This window comes from Papio anubis, chromosome 5 (genome assembly GCF_008728515.1).
Source record: "Papio anubis isolate 15944 chromosome 5, Panubis1.0, whole genome shotgun sequence".
In the NCBI taxonomy this organism is placed as follows: Eukaryota; Metazoa; Chordata; class Mammalia; order Primates; family Cercopithecidae; genus Papio; species Papio anubis.
This window is the reverse complement of record NC_044980.1, coordinates 38,479,399-38,488,613: the sequence shown is the minus strand read 5'-3', so window position 1 is coordinate 38,488,613 and position 9,215 is coordinate 38,479,399. Positions and strand designations below refer to the sequence as shown.

The 9,215-nt window shown below is 38.4% G+C and overlaps 1 pseudogene across 1 annotated transcript; it reads left to right on the top strand.

Moving 5' to 3' along the window:
* Nucleotides 1-8,076: 8,076 nt before the first annotated feature.
* Nucleotides 8,077-8,453, top strand: LOC116274885 (annotated as a pseudogene). The gene has a single exon (XR_004183696.1). The product of XR_004183696.1 is annotated as a metallothionein-1F pseudogene (transcript).
* Nucleotides 8,454-9,215: the final 762 nt, after the last annotated feature.

Below are 9,215 nucleotides of genomic sequence, written 5' to 3'. Positions count from 1 at the left end.
TAAAATATTTTTGATTTACAGTTGGTTAAATCTATGGATGCAAAACCCATGAATACAATAGATGAGCTGTATTTGGAAAACTCAAAATAGGATAGTCGGAGGAGGGTTAATTTTCAGAGTGGTTGTTAACACAGGGGAGCCAAAAGGATACTCATCTGAGGCTTATGATAAGTGAGCTGTTACTATCCATAGTGAGGAAGAGATGAGTGGAGGGAGGGGGCAACTTACAGTTAGAGAGAAGAGAGTAGCAAAAATTCCTCTGTGTTGCAAAGATCAGTGACCATTAGTAAAGGGTTACCCCAAGGCACCTGGCAGGGAGGAAGCTCAGGAAATAAATACTCTCACCTGACTCTTTCTCTTTCCAATCTCCTACCCAGTGGGCTCCTTGCTAATGGAAGCCAGCAGTAAATCAGCGAGCCTGTCATTATAGTCTATGCTGGTGGCTTCCTGGGGGCACTGAGCAGGTTGGAGTAGGGTGAATAATGGAGGTGGATGCACAAACAGCAGGGATCCTATGCAGAAAATAACTGGTATAACTTCAAAGGATTGAAATGTGAGTATTTTCTCTGTCTCTCAATCTTTCTTCAAAGGGCTGAAATGTGAGTATTTTCTCTGTCTCTCAATCTTTCTCTCTCTCTCTCTCTCTCTCTCTATCTCTTTCTCCTCCCCCATCACGGATGTGAATAATAACAAATCTTTGGAAAAAATCACAACAAAATATTTACACAAGCAGTGAGTTTATAAATAGAAAATTGATAGCAACAACAATTTTAAGAGACTATATATCAGATATGTTGTTTGTCCCTTGAAGGCTTTGTTGGTAATAAAACATCGACTGAGTCTGTGAGTGTGAGCCAGTGTGACAAATCCTCTCTTCTTAGGGACTAAACAGTGGGTTGACAACTCCATAACATATAGACAGCAGTGTTGGTCAGTTTAGTGAAAAATCTGGTCTTCCTGTTAGTTACCTGAATAACTCAGGGAAACAAGCATTGTGTATTTTTTTTCCCTCTGAACAGCTATCCTATGAAAACCTGAAAAATAATAATAAAACATTAAATGTTCTAAGGAGATTTTTAAAAATTATGTTTGAAAACATTCCTGGGAGACAAGTCCTACCAGGTTTCAAGAAATAAGTTTGCAGCCAGGAGCACAGGAAGGGAGTGGCAATCATGAGTTAGAATGAGGCTGAAATACAAATCCTTTTGTCTCTTTAGTCCCCATAGCTAAGCTGAGCCCCATCTCAGGCTGTAGTGACTGCTGTGGGACATGGGAAAATCTGAGTCTAGCTGGAACACCTTAGCCCCATTTTTCTTTTTTCCTACAAAGCTATATTTGGTAATCTGGAGCCTTTGTGTCTGGATTGAATTTCCTAAGTGGTTCTGAAATTTACCATCTGCATAACTGAGAAAACTAATTAACTTTATTTTGCCTCGGTTTCCTTACAATAAAATGGAGCTATTAAAACTATGAACTTGGCCAGGCGCGGCACCTCACATGCCTGTAATCCCATTAATTTGGGAGGCTGAGGCAGCCAGATCGCTTAAGCAAAGAATTCGAGACCAGCCTGGGCATCATGGCAAAACCTTGTCACTACAAAAAATACAAAAATTAGCTGGGCATGGTGGCGCAGGCCTGTAGTCACAGCTACATGGGAGCCTAAGGCTGGAAGATCACCTAAGCCTGGAAGGTCAAGGCTGCAGTGAGCTGGGATTGCTCCACTGCACTCCAGCCTAGGCAATAGAGTGAGAGACCCTGTCTCAAAAAAAAAAAAAAAAGCAGAAACAGCCGGGCGCGGTAGCTCACACCTGTAATCCCAGCATTTTGGGAGGCTGAGGCAGGCAGATCACCTGAGGTCAGGAGTTTGAGACCAGTCTGGCCAACATGGTGAAACCCTGTCTCTACCAAAAATACAAAAATTAGCTGGGTATAGTGGCAGGCTCCTGTAATACCAGCTACTTGGGAGGCTAAGGCAGGAAAATTGCTTGAACCCGGGAGGTGGAGGTTGCAGTGAGCCGAGATCATGCCACTGCACTCTAGCCTGGGTAACAAGAGCGACACTCTGTCTCAAAAAAAAGAAAAAGAAAAGAAAACAGAAACAAACAAACAAAAAAACCTATAAACCTGATAGGTGTTTGAAACAATTTAAAAATATAATCTATGTAAAGGCACATACATAGGGTTTAGTAGATATTTTGTCTATTATAAAAAAAAATAGTATTACTTGACCAGGTTACTCCTCTGGTAAAAATAGAATCTAGATTTTCAACATATTTACAGACAACCTCTGTTAATGACATGACTTCATTATATCTAATCTCAACTTTCCAAAAGACCACCGAAACAAACTATTGATCAAATGAGCTCTAAGTTCATCAGACTCAACTACAGATGGAAAGGGTCCCAAGACAGAGTCTTAAGAGTGTTTTAGAATGAAAGTCTAAGACAAAATATTTATAGGGTTGGGAGATTTGGTCTCAAGTGATCTCAGGCAAATCTCTCAAGACAATGAATGAATTGGGAATGAGTAAAATTTGTCACTAAGGATCTCTTGCTAAAAATACAAACTAAATAAATGTACATTATGCCAGTTCTTTCATTCTATATATATTGCATAATCAGCACGATATTCCAAGGTAATTAGCACATATTTGTTCCTTAGAGGTTATTCCAATACAGTGCATGCTCACATTTTAAATGTTTTCTACTTTGAATTAATAGAAAATACTAAAAATATAAGTAGTGGGACCAAATGAGGATGGAGCTTCGTAAGTAAAGTTTATCCTACTACAACATGCAGTGTGAATGGGTTTTTCAGCCATAGACCAGATGACTGATTCTGAGATGAAGAAATGAGAATTAAATGTGAATTTAATAATAGCATTTGGCTTTATCATGAGGAAAAAGAGAATAAATTGTTATAATCTTCCATTGAAATGCACTGCTTCTTATATTTTCTTGTACAATATAAAAACTCTGAAACAACATTGAATAATTTGAAAAAGTCTCTAATCTTCTAATAATTTTCAATACAAAACAATAAAAACAAAGACAGAAATTTAAACTTTCATATTAGAATCTAGAAATGTGAATGATTGCATAGCTCTTATTACTGCCAAATTATTTTATCTGGCTTTGTTTCATTATATAATATTATATAAACCAAATTTCTCACTTAATTTTTTAATAGTTAAAGTCTTCTTGAAATATGTTTTAATCTTACTTAGATTGCCCTGTATGCATGTCATTCCACAAAAATGCATGTTAATCCGTGCTAAGAATATACTTGTTTCTCTGATACCTAGATTGTCTTCTCAGAACTGAATATAAATCAAATATCATAGGAATTAATTTCTGCAACCCCGACTGTCTTCTCAGAACTGAATATAAATCAAACATCATAGGAATTAATTTCTACAACCAATTCTGTCACTTTCATTCAAACAGTGAGTCATTACCTAATATTTTAATTATTGTTATTGAAGTTTGAGATAACTGGGAAAACAATTTTTTTATTCCTTCCAAAATAGTTAATTTCACTAAAAAGTCTGGTAACCAAAGGAACGTATAAATAGAAGAACACACACACTGAACACCTAACTAAATCACCTAACAGGCATGGTGGTTTTTGCTTACAATTAGGGAAATTTTCAGTCAGAAAGGAAGGAAAAAAACCTTTAAATTGAGACTGCTGTAAGCAAATCAAGGTCCATATAAATGTAATAATAAGAGCAAATATTGTCTTCGTGGCAGTTATGAGCCTGATATGTGCTAGACAATTTCAAGCTGTCTATGATTTCATTATTTTAAAAAGAGAGGAAACTTAGCTTCATAAAGGTGATAACTTGCCCAAGAGTATATATATCCATGGTGTGATAGAGCTTCAATTATATTCTGACCCCCAAAGCCATTTCCTACTGTGTCATACTACATTGTCTCAAAATCCTATTATGTGAATTCTGAAGTTTGTACTTGGAGAACAAAGAATGTTTCCCATGGACCAAATATAAACCATTTGGGTAAAAAGTCAGCCTACAGTTGCCTTACAGCCTGCCTGCCCAAGAGGGCCTCCTGGAGGAATGTGAAGATCTCAGCAGGAAAATAAAGAAAAAACAATAACGAAACCATAAAACTAGGGACCATACTAGACATCTATGAATAAAAATCAGAAGCAGATAACTGGAAGAGACAATTTGCTCCTGATAGGAACCCATGAGTAACAGACTGCCAGTAATGGTGCTAGGGTTTGGTGGCCTTCAGAGATTTCATGGAAACTTCTCTTAATAGAGAAAGAATCAGCTTTAACCAACTATCAAACCCAGAGGATGTCAATCCTAGATAATGAGAAAGTACAAGTTAAGTAAGATTTTTCCTTCTATGGTAGACTGAATAATGTCTTCCTGTCCGAAACGTACACACCCTAATCTCCAAAAACCGCACATGGATTTTGCAGATGTGATTAAGTTATAGATGTTGAGATTAAAAGATTGTCCTGACTTATCCATGTGGGCCTAATATCATTACTTGGGTCCTTATGCAAGGAAGGCAAGAAGTCAAAGGCAGAAGGAGAATGCAACGTCAGAAGTAGAGGTTGGATCTGATGAAGAAACCTAGTGAGGGGAGGAAGAGGAGGTTAATTTTAGGTAGGGAATTAAGCAGAACAGCAAAAATAAAGTAGTTCATGGCTTCTTCCAACTGTAGGTGTCTAGCCCAAAGAAGTTCCAGGGTGGCCTGCGTATATTAATTACTGAACTAATTAAGAAGTGACCAAAGGATGTTTTGTTACCTAGGGGTTTGGGGACTTGCACTGGACTTTACCTAGTGGTCAGAGATTGGCAAGACTGTACAAGAAATGGAGAAAATAAATAAAGCTGTTTTCTGATTATATCATATGAATCCTAATTTTCCAAAATTATAGTACCACATGTGAACAGGGCCCCCTTTGAATTAGGTGACTGAATTAGTTTGTCTCTTCATTCTCCAGGGCTTAGACTTCCTCCTACACTCCTATTTTCCTAACTCCTGCCAAATCTTTGCATTGCCTCCTTTCTCCAGTATCTGCTCCAGTGAAGTTCTCAGTGTCCAGGTTCCCCACATTTTTCCCTGACTACACTAGGTGTTTCCAGCCTTTCATAATCCCTTTTGTTTATAAAAATAATAACTTTGTAGTAATTGTCAAAGTATATTTTTAAAACACAATTGTCACACACACAGCACATATCAAAGTTTTACTTAACTCAGTAATGAGGAAGCTAGTAGAATGAAAAATGAAAACCAGGGATTTAATATGGTCAATAAAAAATGGTGCTGACATAGGATTGCTAAATTAGATGACAAATGGATTATACTTTACAGGGCAGTATAGCTATAACTTTGGAAGTCATCAACCATAATAAAAATAAAACAATTCAGTGTACCTAATCAATTCTCTACAACTCACATTCTTAAATACAGAGTTGTAAAATGCCTGTGTACTAGTCAGTTGTGATTACTAAAGTCAACCAAAGGTACATTTTCTTTTTTTTTGAGACTGAGTCTGGCTCTGTCGCCCAGGCTGGAGTGCAGTGGCCGGATCTCAACTCACTGCAAGCTCCGCCTCCCGGGTTCACGCCATTCTCCTGCCTCAGCCTCCCGAGTAGCTGGGACTGCAGGCGCCCGCCACCTCACCCGGCTAGTTTTTTGTATTTTTTAGTAGAGACGGGGTTTCACCGTGTTAGCCAGGATGGTCTCGATCTCCTGACCTCGTGATCCGCCCGTCTCGGCCTCCCAAAGTGCTGGGATTACAGGCTTGAGCCACCGCGCCCGGCCTAGGTACATTTTCTAAGAGTCATATGACTCTGAGGTAGGTGTGCTAGAGAATGCTCTGGCAAAATTTTAAAAGGTTGCATAATCATCTTTCTGCTTCATCTCCAAGATGAGGATAATTCTTTCTAACATCATGATAGACTTCTGATTAAAACAAAATTTATGTTTACTTAATACTTATGCTAGATTGTGCCACATCAGTTTGGTTAAACTGGGATTTGTATTTTCCTGAATCATCTTCTCTGAGTGGTGGCAGATGTGATTTGGAAGGTAGAGGTTTAATATTAGCCATGATGCTCAGAAGGACATTGGGGTCAGTTATGGTGATGCTCATTTGCAGAGGTGCCTAGAAAATTCCCAACTCATCTTTATTGTCCTCTGTTGTGACCAGCTTGCCATCCCCACTGAGGGCCACGCTAAATAACAGCTTCTCCAGGCCCACAAACAGATGTTTGGCTACAACCTCATAGAAGTAATGCCTACACAGAGGTAACAGCTTCTTGTAGGCATCTCCATGGCATCCCCCTCTGCACAAACTTCATTGTCTGGGCAAAACTAGTATTTACCTTCAAGCTCTGACTTACCCACACAGTAGTTGCCAGTGTTTTTGGCAGACAACTGGTTAATGACTCTGTCTGATCCCCTTCCTCCTGGTCCAGACCTTCACTTCACTCGCTCCTCCAACAACCTTGTAAGGTCTAATCACTATAGTAAATCTCTTGTTCCCCAGATATTCAGAGTGGCTCTTTTTTTCTGACTAAACACAGACTGATGCATTCCTATTATTTTACAACTATGATCTCTAATTTCAACTCACTCAGATGAGATATTTCCAACCATATTCTGACACAAGTCTATTCACTAAAATGATGATATGATGATGATGATGATGATGATGATGATAACTAACACTTGCTAGAAGGCTGGCATGATTGTAAATGTTTTGCTGCCAAATGCTCAAATGTTTCTCAACTCTTAGAGACTTTGTCCATTGTCTCTCAAAAGGATATTATGTTTTAGAATGTTAAAAAATATTACTCTCAATCCTGGGTCATATTGGTGTGAAAGGATCAGAGGAAAATCTAGAGGGATGATGTGGGTAGTTAAGTTATTCGAGTAGTAGGGCAGCCCCTAGGTAACTATCATTACTGGTTTTCTCAAATATTAAGAACCAGTGGTAAAAAAGGATCATGCACACATTTTTGACTCCAAAGTTGGAATAACAATACTTACTGGGAATTTGTCACATGTCAAGTACTTTGCAAAACTGTGTACATATGTTACCTCATAAAACTTCCCCAAGTCCAATAAATAGAAATTGTCAAATTCTTTATTTGGGTGAAAAAAAAAATGAGATTGATAAAGATAACTTGACCAAAGCCACGCATTAAAATATATATAAAATTGTAATGGAAACTGCTAATTGTCTTTCTATATTCTATGAGTTTTAGCCAGACAGATATTCACAGTAATAATGACTTTATTCCCATCCTCTGTTGAAACTAGGTATTGCCATTTGACTGTATTCTGGCCAATGGAGTCAAAGTCAAAGTGGAAGGAAATGACCCTATAGAAAGAAGATGTGTTCTCTTTCTTTTCTCCTTTTCTGATGCTATAAGACAGATGTCACGGCTAGATCTCCAGCAGCTATCCTGAGTCATGAAGTAACCTTGGGAATGACAGTTGAACACAATGGAGCAATATGCCATAAGAACCCCAAGTCCTTGGTCCTTGTGCAGAACCTTGCACCAGTTTACTCACCCCATTTACTACATAGAAATTCCCTGTTTCGGAAACTCAGCTTCTTGTCTAGAAGAAACCAAAGTTTCCAAAAGCTGGGAATCCATTTCCACTTCATTAAGGACAAATTCAAAAGCACTTTTCTACTTTCACCCTGCAGGCTTGTTTTCAATTTAAGTCTGCAATACGGGGGAAAAAAAAACATAATCCAATGAACATTGTCTCATTTCTTATTTAAAATACCAAGATCTATTCAGAACGGAATAATATAGAGAAAACAGCAAAATAATCTTATTAGAACTTGGTCAGACCTTGACCCCAGCGGGAGTTCTCCATACAAATCTCAAATCCAATCCCCCGGAACAGGTCTGGAAAGGCCCAGTGGAGCCCGAAATCAGTGTCTATAAAGATTCAGGTTGTTAATGGGATATAGGTTCAGTTGCCCATATCTGTTTTCACTATTTTTTGTATCATTCTTAGATAAAATAAGGCTCAAAGGATTTGTTTTTAAGGTAGAGGCCCTTGGACCTCCTGTTCGAGTCTTTGGTGGGAGCTTCAGCATCTCCTTGGCTCGAAATGGACCCCAACTGCTCCTGCACCGCTGGTGTCTCCTGCACGTGCGCCGGCTCCTGCAAGTGCAAAGAGTGCAAATGCACCTCCTGCAAGAAGAGTTGCTGCTCCTGGTGCCCCGTGGGCTGTGCCAAGTGTGCCCAGGGCTGTGTCTGCAAAGGGGCGTCGGAGAAGTGCAGCTGCTGTGCCTGATGTGGGGACAGCTCTGCTCCCAGATGTAAATAGAGCAAACTTCACAACCTGGATTTTTTTTTAATACAACCCTGAGCCATTTTCTGCATTTCTTTTTATATTAAATATGTGATTGTTTTATTGTCATAAAAGAATTTTGACTTGAATCTTAAAAAAAAAAAAAAAAAAAAAGGTAGAGGCCCTTTTTCTACTGCCTCTTCTCTGCAAAAGCAGATAGCTCTGTTGCATATTTGACTTAATAGAGCTACTGCTTTTAATGTATTAATCCTTGCAAATAAAAATTGAGTTAAGTCAGCCTGTCTGAAATGGAGCCTCCAAAACAATGAATAACAAATATGCAGTAGATGTCATAACCCAACAGTCTGGCAGTGTGCACTTGTCTTCATTTGTAAAGTCTCTTTATGTTCACATATATCTGAGGGGCCCAACCAGGGTTACAACAAAAATTAACCTGTCAAGAATTGCCCTCATTCTCAGGAGCTTAAGATTACAGTCCGGTTTCCAGTTTTTTTAATTTTTAGAGCACCAGATGACCTATTTCTACAGTAAACACATCTTTAAGACCATTAGAAAAGTTGCCCATATTGGTATGGATGTAAGCCAAATTAAACTGAAAGACATAATACGAGAATTTCCGGGTGATGGTTTTATTTACTTGCATATAATCATCCTCTCATTGTATTGAAATTACTGCTACTATGGTAAGTGACAATGTGCTGAGTTCAGCTCTGATTTTTAAGAAAAAAGAATTTTTTCTTTTCAACTAATATGAATACTCACATGCTTGACAAAGACTTTTCAGATTATTGTGTAGGCTCAGTCCTCTCCTCACATGCATTTGAGAAAACATATATTCCTGGTCACATGGGAGGAGAAAAATATGTTTATTTTAATAAACATATTAAACA